At 35.8% G+C, this 24,733-nt stretch overlaps 1 long non-coding RNA gene across 3 annotated transcripts in view; it reads left to right on the top strand.

The window, feature by feature from the left end:
• LOC126935543 (uncharacterized) overlaps positions 1 to 24,733 on the top strand; it is a 62,378-nt gene that overhangs the window by 20,031 nt on the left and 17,614 nt on the right. For all 3 annotated transcript variants that reach the window (XR_007719255.1, XR_007719253.1, XR_007719254.1), the window contains exons 5-6: positions 10,768 to 10,887; positions 16,696 to 16,816. This is a non-coding gene — a long non-coding RNA (uncharacterized LOC126935543). The remainder of the gene's footprint in view (positions 1 to 10,767; positions 10,888 to 16,695; positions 16,817 to 24,733) is intronic.

Here is a 24,733-nt window from a genome sequence, read left to right as displayed (position 1 = left end):
CTTCTCTTTACTTCAATTTCAACATTTTCTCTTTCCCTTTGCTCCAGGTCATTAATGCTGCTTGCTATTGTGTCTAATATGCTGTTAAACTCAATTATAGAGTTCTCCATTTCAGTGAATGTATTTTTCAATTCTAGAACTTCCATTTGATTCCATTTTTAGTTTCTAATTCTTCTATGAAACTTTCTATCTGTTCATCTCTTTTATCCATTTTTTTCTGTGTTCTTGAACATATAAATAGGAGTTAAAGTCCTTATCAGTTTTAAGTCTATGAACTGGATCACTTGCGACACTGTTTCTATTATTTTTGTTTCTCTAGTGTTTCTTTTAAATATGGCCATGTCTTTTAACATGTCTAGTAATTTTTTATTAAGTGCTCAAAAATATGTATCAAAAAGTACAGCTATGTCAGCTGATGCTTAGTTCTTCCAGACTGAGCTCACTCTTCTCTCCTCAAGGTTGATAAACCAGAACCAAGGCTGAATGGCAGTTGGTTCATATACTTCTAATTTATCTTCTAATTATAGCATATAACCCTCCAAGGTTTTCAACTGAGAACATGGTATGTCTTCAAGTAACTTCCCTCTTGCAGTCCTGAACCATGTTTTCTCAGCACAATTACATGGCCAAAAACTCTGTTCTGTTTCTCAGCTGCTTTCTTCTTAATTCCTTGTCCTACTGACAAGAAAGGCGTCAAAATCTGGCTAGCACGTTAATAGAAAAATTCGTTATGAAGCTGGCTCATTTCTCTGACCCCTTCTTCTACTCAGAAGCTTATCTCCTTAGGTTTACATTTTCTTTCCAGACCTTAAAGAACACAAAAAAAATGCTATAATGATTCCTTTCTCCCCTAGCAATTCCTACTTAGACATAATCAGAAACCTCAGCCTCTTGTCCTAGCAAATGCTCCCAAAGGCTAACATGGTGAAACCCCATCTCTACTGAAAATACAAAAATTAGCTGGGTGTGGTGGCAGGCACCTGTAATCCCAGTTACTTGGGAGGCTGAGGCAGGAGAATAGCTTGAACCCGGAAGGTGGAGATTGCAGAGAGCCGAGATCGTGCCATTGCACTCCAGCTTTGACAACAAGAGCGAGTGAAACTCTGTCTCAAAAAAAAAAAAAAGAAAAGAAAAGAAAAGAAATGAAATGAAAAGAAAAGAAAGAAAAGAAAAACTACCTGTAGAACCAACATCTTCTCACCTTTCTGTGGCTTTCTTAGGATTCACAATCCCTTTATATTCCTGATTGTTTTAGAGGTTTTCTGATGCTTTTATATAGATTAAATACTTTTTGTACTATATCATGCTTTTCTAGTTGTTTTCAGAGGGAACACTAGTCTGCCATACCTTTTTTATCACACCAGAAGCATAATCTTGTCAATGTTTTTATGCCTATAGGATCTCATTGTTTTCTTTCTGATATTGATTATTTGTATGCTCACTTTGTCTTGGTTAGTCACAACAGGGATAAACAAACTGCAAAAAACCCTATAAATTAACCTATAAAATGTATGCCTTTGAAAACTACCATCTATTGAAAGAAGACATAAGAGGAAATGGAATATATTGATAGTCCTATAACTGTTAAAGAAATTAAATCCATAGTTAGCAACATTCCCACACAAGATAAATTTAAGCTGTGATGGCTTCACAAACAAATTCTATCAAATACTTATAACATCAATCTTAAATTATTTCAGAGAATATAAAAGAAAGTGGACTTCTCAGCATATATTATGAGGTCAGTAAGACTTGAAGTCAAGATCAGGCAGAGACATGATGAGAAATAGAAATTAAAGGCAAATATCTTGTACACATGTACATATAAGCAAAAATTCTAAACAAAATATGAATAAATCAAATTAATTATTATATAGAGAATATAATATGATATAAAAAGTTATTTTTATTACAGGATATACGGTTGATATAATATTAAAAATTTAAAAATGTAACTTGTTACATTAGTAGAATAAACAAGAAAACACATATCAGCATCTCAGTAGATAGTGCAAATGCAGTTGATAAAATTTAAAATCATTCATACTGTATTTAAATCTTAGAAAACTAGGTGTAAAAAATGTAAATCAAACATTATATGTCATGCTAAAATAATAAGAACTTTCTCTTTAATCAGGAATAAAACAAAAATGCCAGTACCAAGATGGTTCACTTAGGCCCAATGATAATCTCAAAGAAAAACAACACAGAAAATACACATAAGATAGCTTTTTAAGTTAAAGTGTATCACTACAAAAATCAACAAATCACAGAGGAAGAAAACAAGATTGGAAGAAAAAAAAGGAGCTGCAAAAGAATCGATAAATAATTAACAAAGTGACAATAGTAAGTCCTTTCCAATGAATAATTACTTTAAATGGATTAAATTCTCCATCAAAACATATAAAGTGACTGGATGAATAAAAACAAGACCTAACTATCTGCTACATACAAGAGAGTCACTTTAGCCTTAAGGACACACGTGAACTAAAAATGAATAGATGAAAAAAAAAAATTCCTTGCAAATAATAACCAAAAAAGACCAAGAATAGCTATGCTTATATCCGACAAAATAGACTCAAAGACAAACACTGTAAAATGAGCCAAAGAAGGCAATTATAGAATAACAAAGAGGTCAATTTATCAAGATAATATAACAATTGTACATATATATGCATCCAACATCAGAGCACCTAAATATACAAAAGGGAATATTAATATATCTGAAGAGAAGATAAAAATAGACTGCAATACAATAGTAGGGGACTCAGCACAAAGTTAACAGAAGTAAGGAAACAATAAAGATTAAAACAGAAATAAACAAAATAGAGACTAGAAAAATAATACAAAAGATAACCAAATGAAGATTTGTTGTCATAAAATGATACATAAAATCAACAAGCTTTAGCTAAGACTTTAGCTAGACTAAAAAACCTTTAGCTAGACTAAAAAAAAGACAAATAAAATTTGAAAGGAAAGAGACATTGCAACTGATACCACAGAAATAAAAAGAATCAGAAGACACTTCTATGAATAATTATATGTCAACAAATTAGATAACCTAGAAAAAATGAATGCATTACTAGAAATGTAAAGCCAAGCAAGACTGACTTCTAAATAAATAGAAAATCTGAATAGACCAATAACGAGTAAGGAGACAGAGTCTGTAATAAAAAGTCTCTTACCAGAGAAAATTCCAGGACCTGATTGCTTCACTGCTGAAATATACCGAACATTTAAAGAACTAACAACAATCCTTCTTCAAATATTTTTTAAAAATTGAAGGAGAATAATTTCAAACTGATTTTACAAGGCCAGCATTACCCAGATACCAAAGCCAGAAAAAAAAACTGTGAGAAAAGAAAATTAAAGGCCAGTATCCCTGGTGAACATAGATGCAAAAATCCTAAACAAAATTCTAGCAAAACAATTTCAATAACATATTAAAAGGAACATTCTGCATACCATGTGGCACCCCCAGCACTAAGAACCAGAATGTACAATATCCACTGTCACCAGCAACCGCTCCCCCTTGCCAGCAGAGCCACTATGCATTAAGCATGTCCTCCCATAAAACAAGGACCAGCCCTCCTGAGACCCACCACCACTGATGATTCTACCACCTCAACCACCAGAGAAAGTGTGCACCATGAACATTCCCCAGAGTCCAAGGATAAGACTGTCCATTACCCACCATCAACAGTGACCTTGCTCAATTAACCTGCAGAGCAACCAGGTGCCACATATACTCCTGCAGTCCAAAGACGGGCTCACCTGACAGCCCAGAAAAACTGCACCACTAAATTCATAAACACCTGCAGTCTCTGTGCACACACAGACACCATTGACATTGGTTACAGTCAAAGAAATCACACAGAGACCACTATTGTGCCCACCCAGAACCACCAAAGCACCCTACTCACACAACACTGTAGAACACATCTAGAAGAAAAAGATTTTCCCTGTAAAAAAGCTACTCCATATAATTGGAAGAGGCACTTTTCCACAAGATGCACAGATATCAAAGTATAGACACACACACACACACACACACACACACAAATGAAAAAGCAAGTAGACCTGAAAACTTCAAAGAATACAATAATTCTCCAGTAGCAGAACCCAAGTAAAAGGCAATCTATGAAATGCATGAAAAGGAATTCAAAATAATAACTTTAAGGCACTCAGTGAGATACAATGGAATACAGACAATTCAGTGAAATAAAAATAATTATGATCTAAATGACAAATTCAACAGAGATAGGTATCATTAAAAAAAAAAAGCAAAGAGAACTCTTAAAGCTGAAGAATTCAGTGAATGATATAAAAAATACAACTGAGAACTTCAACAATAGACTAACTCAAGCAGAAGAAAAAAATATTCTGAACTTGAAAACAGGTATTTTGAGATAATCCAATCAGACTAAGTAAAAAGAAAAAAAACAATTTAAAGAAATGAAGAAAGCCTATGAGACTTATGGAACACTCTTAAGCAAACAAATATTTGCACTATGGGGTTTTTGGAAGGAAAACAGATTAGGAAAGGCATAGAAAACCTGTGCAATGAAATAGTAGCTTAACACTTTCCAAGTCTTGGGAGAAATGTGAACATCCAGAGTCCAGGAAGCTTGAGTGTCTCCAATAGACTCAATCCAGAAATGTCCAGACGCTCTAAGGAACATTAGAGTCAAACTGTTAAAAGTCAAAGACACCCAACCCTCTAGGCTCAATTTGCTCCCATAAGAGACTTTAGTCCTAAGGGAACTGTCAGACCCTGTGGTCTTCCACATCAGACAGAGCTGGTCTGACCTGGGCCCTCCTTGGTTTGATGGCCTCTCCCAGGGCCCCAGTCTGGCCATGCCTGCTTACAGAGCAGTCTTGGATGCCCTGGGGGACCCACACGGTAACTTCTGCACCAGTGGACAGTGCCTGCCTGGTGGAGAGCTCCAGCGAGGTGGCCCCTATAGCCGTGCACCAGCCCGCACATTCCCTCCTCATACTACAGCTTCCCCCATCCCCATGGCAACTCCCCACATCACTTTGATGGCACGTGTCTGCAAAGGCAGGTTTTGCTTTACTTGCCCCACCAGCATGCAGGAGTGCAGTATGCTTTCCCACCCTTGCTGATCATCATTGCAGATAAAGCCTTGAAGGTAAAGGGTCAGTAAACCCCACCCCAAGAAACACCCAACCCTTGCACTAACACTGCACAGAGAGCAGGGGATCCTCCCACACCCTAAGTGATCACTCCTGCTTGCAGAGCACAGAGAAGGTACTCAGACCTGCACTGGCCAGCACCCTGTCCCAAGCCAACACCACCTCCATTGCAACAGGGCACACAGTCTTGTTGCCCTGCCTCTGCCACTGTTGTGAATGCCCACAGGGAGGCAGACACCCTGCATCTACTAACACTCTGCTACAGATGCCGCACCTCAGTCCCCCCAGTACAGTGGAATCCAAACCTCAAGGAGCCAGAGAACAAAGTTGGGGCCCAACACAAGTCCTCCAGAGTTACAGCAGGCAGTTCGTGAGTTGGGAGCTGAGCACTGGCCCCCTAAAATCTCCCAGAAATGAAGACAGTTAGCTGAATCCACCTGATACCACAATCAAACCCTCAAGGTCATCAAATAGGATAAAACTTAAAAAGAAAAAGATACAAAGGTCAGCAACCTCTAAGACTGAAGGTAGATAATCCCCTAAAGATGAAACAGAACCAGTGCAAGAATGCTGAAAACTCAAAAAGCCAGTGTGCCTTCTTTCCTCCAAAGGATCACATTACCTCTCCAGCAACGGTTCAGAACTGGACTGAGGGTGAAATGACAGAAATGTAATTCAGAATATGGATAGAAACAAAGTTCATTAAGCTACAAGAGTATGTTATAACTCAATGCAAGGAAGCTAAAAATCATAATAAAACATTGCAGGAGCTGACAGACAAAATAGATGCTACAAGAATTTCACAATGCAATCATAAGTATTAATAACAGAATAAACCAAGCAGAGGAAAGAATCTTAGAGATTGAAGACTGGCTTTCCAAAAAAAGACAGGCAGACAAGAGTAGAGAGAAAAGAATGAAAAGGAATGAACAAAACCTCTGAGAAATAAGGGATTATGTAGAGACTGAATCTATGACTGATTGATGTACCTGAAAGATATGGTTGGTTCTATGTGGAGAACAGAACCAATCTGGAAAACATATATCATGATATCATCCATGAGAATTTCCTCAATATAGTGAGAGAGGCCAACATTCGAATTCAGGAAATGCAGAGAACTCCAGTAAAATACTCTACAAGAAGATCATCCACAAGACACACAATCGTCAGATTCTTCCAATGCCAAAATGAGGAGAAAAAAAAATATTAAAGGCAGTGAGAGAGAAAGGCCAAGTCATGTACAAAGGGAACCCCATCAGACTAACAACAGACCTTTCAGATGAAATCCAGCAAGCCAGAAGAGACTGGAGGACAATATTCAATATTCATAAAGAAAATAAATTCCAAACCAGAATTTTATATCCAGCCAAAGTAAGCTTCATAAGTGAAGGAGAAATACGATTCCTTTTAGACAAGCAGATGCTGAGGGAATTTGTTACCACCAGACCTGCCTAACAACAGCTCCTGAGGAAGTCACTAAATATGGACAAGAAAGACCATTAGCAGCCACTACAAAAACACACTGAAGTACACAGACCACTGACGCTATAAAGCAACTACATAAACAAGTCTGCAAAATAAACAGCTAACATCATGATGACAGGATCAAATCCATACATATCAATATTAATCTTAAATGTAAAAGTGACAAGCTGGATAAGGAACCAAGACCCACCAGTATGTGGTCTTCAAGAGATCCATCTTACATACAATGACATACATAGGCTCAAAATAAACAGATGGAGAAAAATCTACCAAACAAATGGTAAACAGAAAAAAGCAGAGGCTGCAATCCTAGTGTCTGGCAAAACAGACTTTAAACCAACAAAGATCAAAATAGACAAAGTAGGGCATTACATAATGATAAAGGGGAGGTCAGGAGGCATATGGAAAATTTCTGCTCAACTTTTCCATTAACCTAAAACTGCTCTTTAAAAAATTATCTATTTTGGCCAGGCGTGGTAGCTCACGCCTGTAATCCCAGCACTTTGGGAGACCGAGGAGGGAAGATCAAGAGGTCAAGAGATCGAGACCATCCTGCTCAACATGGTGAAACCCCATCTCTACTAAAAATACAAAAATTAGCTGGGTATGGTGGCAAGTGCCTGTAGTCCCAGCTACTTGGGAGGCTGAGACAGGAGAATTGCTTGAACCGGGACAGGCAGAGGTTGTAGTAAGCCGGGATCGCAGTGCTGCACTCTACCCTCTACCCTGGCAACAGAGTGAGACTCCATCTTTAAAAAAAAAAAAAAAAAAAAAAAAAAAGCTATTTTTAGAAAGTCAGGTTGATCCCAAAATATATGTGTAAATAAAAAGGCTGCGATAATCTTCAAGAAAAACAATGTGGACGTACTCTCTCAAATTTTAAGACTTATTAAAACTTTAAAAAGACAGTATGATATTATCACTCAAATAGACCAATAAAATAGAACAGAATAGAGTTTCCAGAAACAGACACATGCCTACATAGACATTTGATTTCTGACTAAGATGGCACTGCAGAGCAATGGGAACCAAGCAGCCTTTTCAGTAATTACAGCTATCTGAACATGACTCATGTGAAAAGAACGAAACTTTAGTCCTACCATATACCATACACACCCAAAAAAATCAGTTTCAAGAAGACTTCAGATATAAATGTAAAAAGTAAAATTAAATGCTTCTAGATGATAAGTGTATATCTGCATGATTTTGTGGTAGGTAAAAATTTCCTAAACCAGATATAAACAGGAAAATACGTTAAAATTAGAAACTTTGATTCATCAATTGGCACTATTCACAAAAACTAGGTAAGCCACACAGGGAAAGTTAATTTTACAATTGTCACCAACAAAAGACTTGTATCTACAATATATCGAGAACTTCTAAAAATCAATAAAAAGTACAGATAACCCAATAAAAATAGACAAAATCCTTGAGCAGTCACCTTATACAAAATGATATTCAAATGGCCAATAAATTAATTAAAATATAATCAAACTGAAAAGGGAACCCTTATACACTGTTCTTGGGAATGTAAATTGGTACAGTCATTATGGAAAACAGTATGGGGATTCCTCAAGAAATTACAAATAAAACTACCATATAACCCATCAATCCCTCTTTTACCAAAGGAAATGAAATCAGTAACTCATAGACATATCTGTATTCTCATGTTCATTGCAGCATTATTCACTATAGCTTATATTTGGAAACAACCTGTGTCCATCAATGATAAATGGATAAACTGGTACACACACACACACACACACACATACACACAAACAAGGGAATATTGTTAAGCCTTTTTTAAAAAGGAAATATTGCCATTTGCAACAACATGGATGAACCTGAGGTACATTGTGTTAAGTGAAATAAGCTATACACAAAAACAAAAAGAATGTATGATCTCACTTATATGTGGAATCTAATAAACACCAAATGCATTGAAACAGAGAGCAGGACAGTTGTAATCAGAGACAGGGAGGGGAGGAAATGAGGAGAAGTAGATCAAAAGGTGCAAACTTGCAGTGATGTAGGATGAATAAGCCTAGAGATCTAACGTACAGCATGAGGACAATAGGTGATAATATATATTTAAAATGTGCTCAGTGAGTAGATTTTAAGTGGTCTTACCACAAAAAAAGTAATTATGTGATGTGATGGACATGATCTTTTGCGTGACAGTAGTAATCATTATACTATGTATATGTGTATCAAAACATCATACTGTACAACTCAAATACGTTGCAAAATGATACAGCTATTTTGTATGACAGTATGGCAGAAACAATAAAAATAGAAAAAAAATAAAAGCAATGTGCTTAAGCTCATTAAAAATTAGGAAAATAAAAATTAAAACCACAATGAAATACTACAGCAAAATTGCCAGAATGGTTAACTTACTGGCAAGAATGTAAAACAACTACTAGTGGAAGTTTAAATTTCTACAACCACTGGAAATTTGACCGTATCTTCCAGAGTTGAACATATGTTTGCCCTATGACTAATTCTACTTCTATCAGAAATGCTTACATATGTTTTATGAAAGGAAATAAAAGTTTATAGCCTCCTTTTTCACAGTGGCCAAAACCGGAAATAACCCAAATGTGCATTGGTAAAAATATGGATAGACAAATCATAGCACACTGACAGAATGGAAAATAACATAGCAATGAAAATGAACAAAACTACTACTAAACGTAACAAGACTGATGAATTTCATACAAACATAATTTTGAGTGAAAGCAACAAGGTACAAAACAGTACATACTGCATGATTACATTTATATAAAGTTCAAAAATAGACAAAACGAATCAATGGTATTGGAAGTCAGCTAGTGGTTTCTCTTATGGAGGACGGTGGGAATAGGGAGTGAAAAGAGATATAAGTGATTGATTTCTGGGTTGCTGAATAGGTTTGGTGTCTTGATATGGGTGGTGGCTACATGAATGCTTACACTTTGTAATAATTCTCTAAGCTGCATACTTTAGAATGCCTGTTATGGCATCAATGTTTATTTTTAAAACGATTTCAATGTAATTTACTGCATTAAAGGATAAGAAAATATTTGATCATCTTAAAAGATATCAAAAAATAATTCAACAAAATCTGTAATCATTCATGGTAAAAAGCTATTAGGAATATCTAGGAATGTCCTTTTGATGACAAAAATATTTATTAAAAATTTACAGCAAATATCATACTTGATAATGCAACTTTAGAAGCATTCCTATTAAAACGAGGCACAAGACAAGAATAAACACTTTCATTGTTACTACTCAATATAGAAATTTGACATCCTAGTTAATGAAAAAAGACCCAAAAAGAGTCAGAAATATAAATATTGGAAAGGAAGAGCCAAAATTCACTTTTTTTTTTTTTTTTTTTTTGAGATGGAGTCTTGCTCTGTCGTCCAGGCTGGAGTGCAGTGGCACGATCTCAGCTCACTGCAAGCTCCACCTTCTGGGTTCACGCCATTCTCCTGCCTCAGCCTCCCGAGTAGCTGGGACTACAGATGCCCGCCACCACGCCCAGCAATTTTCTGTATTTTTAGTAGAGACGGGGTTTCACCATGTTAGCCAGGATGGTCTCGATCTCTTGACCTCGTGATCCACCCGCCTCGACCTCCCAAAGTGCTGGGATTACAGAAACTCACTATTTTAAGATGGTAGGCATGGCTTCTCCCAGGGCCTTGAAAAAAGACCTGTGCATTTGAGAAGCTCAGAGACAAGTGCTTTTAGCTTCATGGTAATCCGCCCCTGCAGAGAACACTGGGTTTATTCATGATGTCAGTATTTATTGCACTGTCTTCACATTTACTGTTGCTAGTTTTTCTCTCCCATTAGAACATAGCACTTTCTTGTTTGCCTCAACACAGTGCCCATAAGAATTTTATATTTAACGAGGAAATGAAATATCTGCATGCAGTATCAGAAAACCATCTGTATTATTGGAATCCTGACACATTTGGAGGTTGGGAACCCTTAGAGTGAACTTTGATTCAGAAAAAAATCAGAAGTTATAACAAATCCTCAGCTTTAATGTGTTTATCAGAAATGCAAACTGATAACTTCATGTCAGCTTGTTTGTTCCACGTATAACCAGTTGACATTTTATATCTATTCCAGTTGATGTATGCCCTATGGATGAATTTTAGCAGTTTGGGTCTTTCAGCAATTGGTTTACTTCTAACTGCATGTGAAATTACACTCTTTTTACTGCAAGATGAAATTATTCAGTGGCCACACGTAAGTACAAGGTTTTACAATATATTTTTCACAGAAACTTACATTTTAAATTTGTTTGTAAATGAGCAGACCTACTTTGGTGTTGGACAAATGCAGAGGTGATCTAAATTATCAATTCATACTTGGCATGACCACAAGTCAGGATCCAAACCACTGAATAGACCTTTAAAACTGTGGCCAAAACAAACCTCAAGAAATCAAACAGTGTTACATAAAATAAAATAACTGAAATGTAGATTATTGAGATTCAGATGAAGGATGATGGCGAAGATACAAAAACCTTAAATAAATATAGATATCTCTTCAAAATAAAGAGATATTGGAAGTTGGCAGGCTCACTGACACAATGTACTAGATACATTCCAGTTATCTGTCTCCTCAATCCGTATTTGCAGTGCCCAGAACTTAATAGATGTCTAATAAGAGTTTATTGAGTGAATGTAAATACTTTTTATTTTACTATCCTTTCTGAAAGTATTCCCAGCAAAATACTCCTGAGCATCAGTAATCAGAAATTATCTGTACGCAATAGGCAGCTAAGTCGCAAGTCCCCTGAATATGCTGTAAATTCACCTTTTTTTTCCACATGGCACTAACCATTTGATTTTAAGGTAAATATTATGGATATGAAAATTGAAATGCAAAAAAAAAAAAAAAAAAGATGAACATACGGTCATTGGCTAAATGTGCATGGGATTCCTAGTTGCTTAAAGTTAGAAACCTACATATATCGGGACGGGGGAGGTGATACATTAACACTTCAGATGTCAAAGACCTGATGGAATTAGGACAAAGAAAGGAAGTCCCTTTTTCTTTCAAATTTAGAAAAACGACAGGATAGTTAGGACAGATATCTGCAGTTCAGAATTTTTACACTCACAAGCATTACTGGCATTTTGATCATTTTAGGACTACACTTAATATTTTATGACACCATGTGTACTGCATGCCTTATGCAGAAGGAAAGTCCTAAGAATTCTGAGGCCTATCAAGTGTTCATATCTATTTTTCAAATCCTGCTTGTGCTTTATTGATGTGACAGCTCAGTACATATCTGGAAGTTTTGTTTGTATAGGCTATAGGAGTAAATAAGAACACTTTAAATACTTGATTGAGTAACTAGCTGGTAGGTCTTAGAGGATATCACTCACATGCACAAACACAAAAGATATAGAACAAAGGCCTAAGACATCACAGTACATTCAAAGGTCAGCCTGCCCCACTCCTTGGAAGTTTATTTTGTCACACATCATGGGCAGAATCCTCTCAAGCAAATTTAATGACAAGGATGTTGAAGTATGATGGCTTTCCATACCTAAAGCTATTATAGAGGTCATATAGTGGCCCCTCAAAAACTTTTTGTAAAGTATCAATAATTCATGAATTCATTAGACTTCCGCCCAGGCTTTGACATCAATTTCATGTTTGTTCTTTCTTCAATTTTAGCAGAATTCATGTTTCTCTGGTAGGGGCTCTTTTCAAACTGACTTCTTATCCTTCTAAGTGCCTCAAAGTAAATCCTGTTAAGACATGTTATGACAACTTAGTGTGAGTTTATTTTGGTGCAAAAAGTTTTTGAAATCCGTGCATAGTTTTTCCATAGTATGCATTTCCCATAAACTTTTTGAAGACCCCTTGTATTAGGTGGAACCATTTGAAATTGCTGATATCAGACCATTTTTAATCTACAAATTGTCAGTATTGTATGATCCAATCCAATGTATTAGACTATTCCAATATTTGTAATTTGGAATATGCTCCTTGTGAAATCAAGAGGAAAATAATAATGTAGATATATAGGTTTTAGAATACTATGAATTACCAATATTGACTCACAGTTTTTGCACTAAGTTTCCTGATAGGCAAAGTGAAAATGAAATTCAATCATCATGTGAATAAATTATCTATTAGGCAGAAAGGTTTCAGTTCATTATGGATAAAATGATTCCTGTAATAGTACTTTACAACCATTTATTCATGTATAGTTCAGTATAATGGACATTGTGTCATGAGGTAGATCAGCAAAAATAAACTCCTTGAAGGCTATGATCTTGTCTGCTTCAGATACTGCTACATCCCCAGCATCTTAGAACAGGACTTGGCACAAAAGAGGCACTAATTTATATGTGAACATTCCTACAGAAAAGGCTAGAGTAGCTTCCAAAAAGCTATTTCTTATTTAAAAAAAAAAAAAAAAAAAAAAAAAAAAAAAACTTTCTAAGGAAATTCTGGGGAAACTTTAGAGTCAAGAAATTGTGAACTAACAATGGTTGCTTCCTAATGACCTGCTTTGATCAAGAGATAAAAGCTCAAGAGGTGGTGAGTTCATGAGATTACATACTTCAAACTATTTCATAAATAAATCATGGATCCATGATAAGAATTGAGTATCAGACCGTTTTCAGGTGTATATTATTCTGGAATGATTAGAACCTGAAGATATTTGTAATCACATTAGACTTGTAAAAATTAAGCAAGCAGGTAGTAAATAAGCAGATTTATGTTCTTTAATAGAATTTGAAAAGTAAGGTTTTCAGTAGATGAGCTCTCATTCATTCTGACATAGTTATTATTACAACTGGGACTTTTCTTAATCCATTCTAGCACATAAATCAGGTTTCCCATATTTTATGCCACAAATCATGTTTTTAAATGTATTGACTGGAATATTTTGGTGAAAAGTATGTCACCCAAACCAACCTTAAAGAATGACTTAATAACACTCTTGGAAAAAAACCTGGATTCAAGGATTATAACTTCATAGTTATCTCATTAGAAAAATTATTTATAAGATTAATAAAAATAACCAAAGAAATTGAAACTTAGAAAATATATGACATTATTAGATAAAAACAATGAAATTAAGAAATATTTATCCAAATTAATTTTCTTGCTTTAAAATAATTGGTATCAAATATTTTTAGTGGAAATTATTATTTAACATGATCAATTGTCTCTGGTGGCCACTCCTACTTTGTGACAATTAAATAATGTCATTAGCATTTAGGAAGACGTCTGTCCTCTCCTCTAAGTAAAGTATGCCTGAAGCTCTTTTGAAAGGCATTCCAATTACTAGAATATCATTTAAGATTCAAGAGAGACCAAATACGATCATTTTTATCTCACTGTCTGTCAGATCTTTATTACCAATAGTCAGAAGAGCAATTTCTGCTCACCCTATTCCTCAGTCATGTTCACATGAAAGAGTCTCATAAGAACCACTCATTATAATAAATTCATTTAGTATAATCTATTCCTATTCAATCTAGTCATAATGTATAATCATTAATTATACGGTCATTTAATATAATGTATTCATATGACCATATTATAATTAATATTAATAGATTATAATACATCCATTTAGTATAATCTATTAATGTGATTATACTAAATGGATGTATTATTAGTGATTATACAATATAACTAGATACAATATGAATAGATTACATTATATATATTATACTATTATAGTTAATATAATATATATTATAGTATAATATATAATACTATTATAGTTAGTATAATATATAATAGTATAATATATAATACTATTATAGTTAATATAATATATATATATAGTATAATATATACTGTTATAGTTAATATATTATAGTATAATATATACTGTTATAGTTAATATAATATATAATACTATAATATGTAATACTATATTCATAGTATAGAATATAACATATAATGTGATTAAATTACCTATTAGGCAGAAATCTTTCAGTCCATCATGGATAAAAAGATTCCTGTAATAGTACTTTACTCTAAAACCATTTGCTCATGTAGAGTTCAGTATAGTAGACATTGCATCATTAGATAGACTCGTGAAAATAAACTCCTTGAAGGAGTTTATTAGAAAGGAGTTTTATTAGAAATTATTAGAATTTTATACATATAGTATATTCTATGCTATGAATATAATATACATATGCTATGACTATAACATATGTATTAGTCCATTTTCACACTGCTGATAAAGACATACCCAAAACTAGGAAGAAAAATAGGTTTAATTGGACTTACAGTTCCACGTGACTGGGGAAGTTCTCACAATCATGGCAGAGGGCAAAAAGCACTTCTTACATGGCAGTGGCAAGAAAGAATGAGGAAAAAGCAAAAGCGGAAACCCCCGATAAGCCCATTAGATCTCGTGAGACTTAATCACTATCACAATAATAGCACTGGAAAGGCTGGCCCCCATGATTCAATTACCTTCCACTGGGTCCCTCCCACAACATGTGGGAATTCTGGGAGATAAAATTCAAGTAGCAGTTTGAGTCCGGGCACAGCCAAACAATATCAACATATTCATAGTACAATAAATTCATATCATTTGTTCCAATTTGAAATGGAAGAAAATGAAAAGAAAGCCGTAAATAGTCTTCTCAAATGTTGATACTAACAGAGTAAGCTAGAGAAATGCATGTGGAAAGCATTTTGGCAGTATTTACCATAAAACAGCTTTTTTGAAATCCATTTTAATCAAAAGATAGAAAACCTTGGATGAACCAAAATATGTAACAAACTTAAATATTATACTTAAATATTAAACTTAAATATTGTATTTCCACTTAAATATTCTATAAATATTAAGTATTAAGATTCTACATACATATAAACTTCTTATGGCATAATTTTAATGAAAAAATGAGAAACGCTATTTTCTTTATTATTATACTTTATGTTCTAGGGTACATGTGCACAACGTGCAGGTTTGTTACATATGTATACGTGTGCCATGTTGGTGTGCTGCACCCATTAACTCGCCATTTACATTAGGTATATCTTCTAATGCTATCCCTCCCCCCATCCCATAACAGGCCCTGGTGTGTAATGTTCCCCTTCCTGTGTCCAAGTGTTCTCATTGTTCAATTCCCACCTATGAGTGAGAACATGCGGTATTTGGTTTTCTGTTCTTGCAATAGTTTGCGAGAATGATGGTTTCCAGCTGAATCCATGTCCCTGCAAAGGACATGAACTCATCATTTTTCATGGCTGCATAGTATTCCATGGTGTATATGTGCCACATTTTCTTAATCCAGTCTGTCGTGGATGGACATTTGGGTTGGTTCCAAGTCTTTGCTATTGTGAATAGTGCCACAATAAACATACGTGTCCATGTGTCTTTACAGCAGCATGATTTATAATCCTTTGGGTATATACCCAGTAATGGGATGGCTGGGTCAAATGATATTTCTAGTTCTAGATCCTTGAGGAATCGCCACACTGTCTCCCACAATGGTTGAACTAGTTTACAGTCCCACCAACAGTGCAAAAGTGTTCTATTTTCAACTATAACAATGTTATAGAAATACATAAATGAGAAAACAGAAATTACAATCTTATAAGTCTGCCAGAACTAGGATGGAAGTCACCCGAGAGAGAGTAGAGTAAGCGAAGAAAAGGGGGCTAGAACCAAGTTCTAAACAACTCCAACATCCAGTAGTACTAATTTTGCTGTTTTAACTTCCCCAAGTCTCATTTTCTTCTACTCTAAGGTGAGAATAATAATGCTACCTACCACAAAGGATTGAGTGAACCCAATGAAATAATGCATATGAAGCATTTCACACAAATTCCTAACCATCTAATAAGTGCTCAACAAGTGTTTGTTACTACAGTATTATCTTATATACAGACAAAATCATCACATTGTATTAAGGTTGTGGTACTAGTATTACAGATGAGTTTTCTGTTTTCTACATTTATTACAATTTTATGTTATCTATATGTTGCTAGAAATTTTAGAAATGTGAAGATCTCTGAGGAATATAGATTTTCTTCTTTTTTATTTAGAAAAGTGGAATCATGCTTTCAATGTATTTGTGGATATTCTCCACCTTGGAGTTGGTCTTTGCAAATACAGTGACCGGATGGATAAAAAAAGCAAATAATCATGGCAACAATACCATGTAATGTGAGTATTTCATTTCTCTGACTAATTAGGAAGTAGTAGTCTGTTATGAACCCATGCTAAGGGATTAAGATTTCTGTAGAAGCTTTTTCTACTTAGTGCTTCCACTAAACACTGAATATGAGCTGAAGCTGACTGGACTAAATTTATCTGTGTACAAATGAAGATAAACAATTCTCCTAGACACACTTTTAGCATCAAAGGGGTGTGTGTCCACATCCCCATGAGAAAATATAGTAGGAGATGTATCATTTTCTGGCTCAGGTCTATTTCATTTGAAGGATAATTGCATGGAGATCAGTCCACTAGGTCTGTGACTTATAATTAACAAATAAAGTTTAGGTCCTTGGCATCTGGGATCCTTGGAGCAGAAGGAAGATAAAACATGTTGGGAGAAGAGAACACGTCCTACTGTCAGACACGGCTGGTCTTAGATGACACCAGCGATACAGAAATAATGTATTTCTCTTCTCCAAGCATCTCCTCGAAATAGGCAAACAGCAGCCTTGACATTCAAACTCATCCACAACTGCCTGAAAGTGAATTAACCTTAAATCTGATAGGAGAGAAGGAATGAAAATGAAGAATCCAAATAGTATGAGGAAGTGAGAGAAATACAAAAGAACATCGGGTCATAGCTGTGGATCAGGCTGGAATTGAAGGAGTAAACCCCCAGTTACTCTGCATTTTCCAAACCCTACCCTGGACCTTCAACATGTACATGATGGGTTATGTATTAAAGTAACCTGAAATAAAGGAACACTTCTCAAATGGACATTTGCCATATGATTGGAAAAACTGTCAGTTTCGAAGAGAAAGATTTAGGTAACTTAATTTAAAAGCCACCAGTGACCAAGAGATCTGGTTCTCAAAGCTCCATATTCTCTGGAATAAAATGCAATCCATGTGTTTTAAGAAAAGAAAATATTCTGGCTATGTAAATAATGATGAAGCCTCACAACACCAAGGAAAAGGGGGGAAATAGCTGAGTTCTAGCCCAAGAACGTGGAAATAATTAATTTAGAAATCCTCATAATGAGAGGAAAGTGTAAGAGGGAGGAGTTTGACAAGCCTGAAACACAGCATTGGAGGAGGTGAGTGACTAAAGAATCTCAGCTGAAAAACTCAAGGGACATAATGGTACAATGACCTAAATGTTATAAGAATATCAGATCAAGACTTGGGTAAAAGGTCAGGTTTGTGAAATTATAGGAAGTAGTAGCCAAGTGGTAAAGTAGCCCAAGTCATAAGAAAAGGCACACAAACAATTAAAAACTGAAATCATGGTTGTAGCTAAAAGCAAAACAAACCTCTACAAAACAAAAAACTATGGATGTCTGCAAGCAAATTCCAGTCTCTGGGTTCCTAAGTCTTGACCCTCTTCTGCAGGACCTGAAGAGAGTTGGCCTCCTGGAAAGGGAAAACCAACAGAAAATGGAAAGTTGGGAAACCAGAGAAGAGAGTTATCAAGAAATTTGTTAATGTTAAATTATGTTTTGTATATTGTTTACAGTTATACCATACAAATAACACTGGATAAAATACAACCTCATGTTAACTATAATGACATTAATAAATCACCTTCCATTTATTCTAAATTCTTTCATCACATAGTAAATATCAAGCATAGCACTACACTCTTAACGGTTTAATTTTATTAATTTAACTTGAAACTAAATACTCATGTATGTTCTCTTTAGATTTTTAGTGTTTATAATGCATGGCCGTTCATTTCTAATCTAAAATGAAAACATCAAAAGCATATGTGCCCTTTCCTAGGGGTAAAAAAAAAAAAAAAAAAAAAAAAAAAAAAAAAAAAAAACCTGAATGGTGAGAATAATCCCGTTAACATCCCTTCCAAAATGACCACCCAAAATTTTGTAGTCTGACACAGACAGTCCTCACTCATCAGTTTTTCAGATTTGATTCATGTGCCCAGAGAAACATGAAATAGATGACTCAAGAAAAGGCTTAGGGTCTCTCAGAGTCCAAGTAGGAATTAATATTCTTATTAAAGAATAAGCTGAAAAAGTAGAGAAGAGAATATATGGAGAAAAGGAGTGTCTATTTATTATATATTTATTTATATATTTTTGAGATGGAGTCTCGCTCTGTCGCCCAGGCTGGAGTGCAGTGGCGCGATCTTGGCTCACTGCAGGCTCCGCCTCCCGGGTTCACGCCATTCTCCTGCCTCAGCCTCCCGAGTAGCTGGGACTACAGGCACCCGACACCACGCCCGGCTAATTTTTTGTATTTTTAGTAGAGATGGGGTTTCACCGTGTTAGCCAGAATGGTCTCAATCTCCTGACCTCGTGATCCGCCTGCCTCGGCCTCCCAAAGCGCTGGGATTGCAGGTGTGAGCCACCGCGCCCGGCCAGGAGTGTTTATTTTCATATGATTGCATCCTTCCTCTGAATACTTGCAAGTTGTGTCTTTGAATCACCTATCAGGTCTAATTCAGAAAAGGAATTTAATTGGGAAGAATTTGGAGAGTCATTTATTAGGATACTTCAATGATTTAGAATAAGACCACTCAGGATATATTAATGATCAGCTTCTAATACTTAACTTATCTCAGGTTCATTGGCACAAGGGGACTCTTTCTTACTTATTAAAGAACAAAATCATCATAACCTCAGTGCAGGATGAAAAAGTTTCATGGTGAATGAATCATCATTTCGGTCATGACCTCAGGCTGGGATGAAAAGGTTTAATGGTGAATAAATGGTCATTTTGTTCAAGTGACTTTCTAGAAAACATACAGTGAAGTTTGTCTCAAAGTTTCTTTCCCCCATTCTATAATTAAAAATTAGAACACATGGCCGGGTGCGGTGGCTCGCGCTTGTAATCCCAGCACTTTGGGAGGCCGAGGCAGGTGGATCACGAGGTCAGGAGATCGAGACCATCCTGGCTAACACGGTGAAACCCCGTTTGTACTAAAAATACAAACAATTAGCCAGGCGTGGTGGCGGGCGCCTGCAGGGGAGGCTGAGGCAGGAGAATGGCGTGAACCCGGGAGGCGGAGCTTGCAGTGAGCCGAGATCGCGCCACTGCACTCCAGCCTGGGCGACTGAGCGAGACTCCGTCTCAAAAAAAAAAAAAAAAAAAAAAAAAATTAGAATACATAACTCTGGTTATATTTTCTGTATGGAGATACTGAGCATTCTCAGTTGGATCGTGTTGTCTTGAGTTAGGGAATTATTTCACCCAAGAAAACTTGCAGGAGTGCTGACAGATTCTCCAAAGTAAGCATAATAAGCAAGATGGACGCAAGGAGGAAGCATAGGTTGATAGGGTAATATTTTAAATGCTGGCTCAAGGAAATCATTATGTCATTATTAAGAGTAAAATTAGCATGAAGTATAAGCACCCCATAGCCTAGATAATCTTCTCTAGACCAATAATAGTTCTAAACATACTGTACTCTAAATACATTATTTCTGAGTAATTTCTCCTCAATGAACACTTGAAATTTGCATAACTTGCCATTAGAGAGAAGGCATACTTCAATTATATATATTCTTATTAAGTTGTTACTGCATACACTAACGCCCACTAGGTTAACATGAAATGTTTTAACAACAGTGCAGCCTTCAGTTTTCCAGAAGGTCCAGTTTCCAAAGAATTATAGCATTCCTTATGCCTAATGTCCTAGCTACAAATAATGATACTGTACAGTTTTTTTCACAATATGAATTTTATGAAACATTTTACTGAGATTATCTCATCAGATCTGTTAAATCTCTATTTTTATTTCCTTTATCTCTACACTCTCAAATATCTCCCCTCATGAGGAACCATTCCTTTGTATTTAATATAAATGGTTTTTTAAAACCACTTTCTAATTTTAAGCTACTTTATATGATTAATACATAAAAGTGTCAAGCCAGTTTCTAAGATCCACAGCTGCTGTTGAGATCCAAGTGCTGTCTGTGGGAGTCCATTCTGCTCTGTGCATGGGAATGTGCGTGGTACTATTCAAGGTAGGGTTCCCAGGGTGCTAGGAGAATGCTAGGAGAATGTGTTGGCTATTTGGGAAGCCCTCTGACAAGTCATTCTGCAGGGTTTATGGTCAGGTCTCTTGGTGGAGTTCAAGAGCTGGTTAGCAGGATCTGCCACTACCTCTTGAGAACCACACCACCAATTCTGTGTACTCCTTCCCCTTTTCTCTGCTCCTACCTATCTCCAGATGATTCACACTGCCAGTCCCCTCAGGGTTCAGGTAGAGTAACATGGAAGTGGAGTCCTAGACAGCATCTATCTCACAATGCTGGGGAAGCCGACACTCGCTCCACTCTCACTTTCCCCCATGGAGACTGGCCTAAGAGGCCTTTCTTGGCAAGGAGCTATGCTGCCCTGGGGAAGGGGTGATGCAGGTAAAGTAAAACTTTTCTTACCCTCTTCAATGTACCTATTCTCAGATTGTTTGCCCCACTGAGGTGCTGAAATCTCAGCTAGGCTCTGGGGGTCCCACAATATATTCTCAATCATGAGTGTTTAGCCAAAATCTGTGTCTCTATGAGGGGATAATTCCCGAAGTGTCCTCTTCTGCCATCTTTCTAACATTTTCATCTAATGTATGGGTTTTTTTCTATTTTTTAATAGATAATGTTCTTTTGTGTACATATATTTAAATCATGTGGATGGTATAGTGTCTGTGCATATGTGTGTCAGTGCATAAACACATGTCCTTCTCTTAGTTACCACCACACTTTTATAATTCATCCAGGCTGCCAATAGTATATCAAACCTGTTAACGTTAAATGTCGCATAATACTTCATAAAACACACCTTTACCTATCTGCCTTCTAAATGATGAACACCTAGATAGCCTCCAATTCCCTGATCCCTTGAACAAACCTGCAATGAATGCATGCATCTCATATAGAAAATTATCTCTGAGTACAATTATGGATTAAATAGTTTACATCTATTTAGTTTACTTAAATACTAAATAAATAGATATTCCAGAACGGCTGCTACAGTATGTATTCCTACCAAGCAAAGCATAAGCAATCCCAAAACCCACATCTTTTAACAGACCTATCCAGCTTTTGACAGGCTAATGAGTATAAAGTATTATACTTTTATATCTCATTACTTTTCAATCTGAATCTCTGTGATTATCGATAATTATGATCATATATTTATGTGATTGTTAAAATGTTAGTTCTTGTTAATGAAATCAAATTAACAAATTATTTGCCACATGGTTACTAATTTTAAAGTTTTTCAGAATCCTTGCATATGCCTATTACACATGGTATTCTGCTACATTTCTTCCTATTAACTTCAGTTTTACCTTCTATATTTAGAGCCCCCATCCATCTACAATCCAGTTTATATGTGATGATAGGTAGTAATCTACATTTATTTATCTCTAGTTAGCAAAATGGTTTTCTCAATAATATCTGCTAAACAATTCATCTCTTGCCATGAAGTTTTGTTATCTTTCCCACATATATATCTTAATAATGTATAGAACAATCTGACCCTTCTATGTCCTTCTTTTTTAAGGTTAACTTAGTATTCACAAACATTTATTCCTTAAAATTTTAGAGTTTATCAAGTTTCTCAAAAAATTCAACTTAAATTTTTCACAGAATTAATACATTAATTTGGGGAGAATTGACATCATTATAATACTGATGTCCATCCAAGAGCATGGACTGTCTCTCCATTCATTCAGATCATCTTCCACTATTAGACTTTTAAAGTTTCCTTCACAAAGGTTTTATATATACTTGGTTAAATTAATCCCTGGATAATTTATAGTTTTTGCTATTATGGATGTTTTCTTACTCATTACATTTTGTAGTTGGTTACCACTGGTGTCGAAAAACTGATAATGGCTTTTGTGGGTTGATTTTGAATTTGAAAACCTAGATAGACTATCTTCTTAGTTTTAGTAGTTTTTTGGCAGACACTACTGAACTTTCAAAATAAGTGATCATATTGTTCATATCACTTTACTACCTACTTTCCAAATTTATTTATTACTATTTTCACTATTTATTACTATTTTCTTTCAGCATTGGCCAGTTTAATGATAAATAGTAACAGTAATAGAAGGCATCTCAGGTTTCTTCCTGTCTTAAAGAGAATGAATCTCATGTTATGGACCCAATGTGTCTACCCAAAATTCATATGTTGAAATCTAACCCCTAAAGTGATCGTATTTGAACGTGAGGCCTCTGGGAAGTGATTAGGCCATGAGGATGAAGCCCTCATGGATAGGATCCTATGCTCATGGGATAGGATTAGTGGCCTCATAAGAAAAGGCCAAAAAGTTCACTGGCTCTCACTTCACTGTGTGAGAATACAACAAGGAGTTGGCAGTCAGCAACCTGGAAGAGGGCCCTCACCAGAATTCATCCATGCTGACACCATCCAGAACCGTGAGAAATAAGTTTCTGTTGTTTATAAGCCATCCAATTCATGGTACTTTGTTGTACCAACCCAAACTGACTAACACACCTATATTGCATAAGATTTAGTGTAGGTTTCATTTATCATTTTCACCGAGTTAAAAAGTCTTCTTTAGACTGCATAAATCTGTTTTGGCAAGAGTCTGGGAAACTTTCTAGAAATATTAGATCAAAACTCGTTGTCAAAGGTGTAGTTATCCAGTGTTTAAAATTTAACATGTTAGCTCAAGTACCTGGAAACAACTTAATAGCTTGTTGGTTACTAACTGGAGCCAGGCTTGCAGTTAATGTCATCTAACATGACATTCGAACTTCCCTTGCATATTTTAGAAGGAGCTTAAAGATTCCAAGAAATTGGGATCTTAGAATGAATCTTTTATATGCAACATACCCCAGTGATATTCTCTAAGAAGTTCCAGAGGGCACTGTCTTCACAGAGCATTAAGACATATACTGGTGACAGTTTAGTGGCATACTGAAGAACTTTGTGGTGGCTCTATTTTGTAAGCCAGAGATGACAGTGGGTGGTACAGCAATGGAATCAAGTATCCTCATAATGGGGAATTATGGGATTCCAAAGTGGCAGATGGCTAGTGATGGCATTTAACTATCAGTGACATTGGGAATGAAATTAGAATCCCCTCCAAAACATGATCCCCAGACTTCTGCCAATACAGATTGGTACAATCCTATAACTCTTTTGCAAACAGACTAATAGCACAGAGATGAGAACAGTAAGTAGGAGGTTGTCTTATGTTTCATATTAGGATACTGTGCTGCTTTTATTATACTAGGATTCCATGCTGCTGTGATTTTCTCAGAATCTGGACTTGCAAGTTTTACACATACGATTCTTCAGTATCATAATAAAAATATACATTTATGCACCATTTGTTGGGCATTTGTTGGGTGTGAGGTAAGTGCTTTACCTACATGCATTCTTTTTGTCCTTTACTTTCTTTTTTTGGAACATTATGAATTAGGGATACTATCCCACCCCAAAAGAATCTGTATGTAGTCAATTCGCTCTCCTCTGCATCAACCCTAGGTTATCTAAGAACTTGCAGGGTCTAAAGCTGTACCCCCATTAGACTATTAGATTCCAAAGAAGGATTTTTGGATGTGCCCATCTTAGATTAGTCACATAGCATGCCCTGCAGCACGGAATGGATCACATTCTAATATGGGAATCAGAGTGTTTGATAAGCAAAGGAGCCTTTGGCTCTACACTTCATCCATTCATTCACTCGTTCTCACTGTGTGCCAGACACAGTGCTATACACTGCTGAGAGTTGATTGCCAGCATTAGAGGGGAGAGAGGGATGAATAAGCTAAGCACGGGGGGAAGGAAGTCAGACAGGGTATCTGCCCTCATGAAACCCACCTATGGGACGATTCTAAATAGTTGGCCCATTTTTTTTTTTTTTTTTACTTAGAATAAAATAAAGTGAAACAAAATTACCTAATTATAGCAATAGACTATATTTGTATA

The sequence above is a fragment of the Macaca thibetana genome, chromosome 14 (genome assembly GCF_024542745.1).
Source record: "Macaca thibetana thibetana isolate TM-01 chromosome 14, ASM2454274v1, whole genome shotgun sequence".
Taxonomy (NCBI): Eukaryota; Metazoa; Chordata; class Mammalia; order Primates; family Cercopithecidae; genus Macaca; species Macaca thibetana.
The sequence above is the reverse complement of the archived record's forward strand: the minus strand, read 5'-3'. Positions and strand labels throughout refer to the sequence as shown.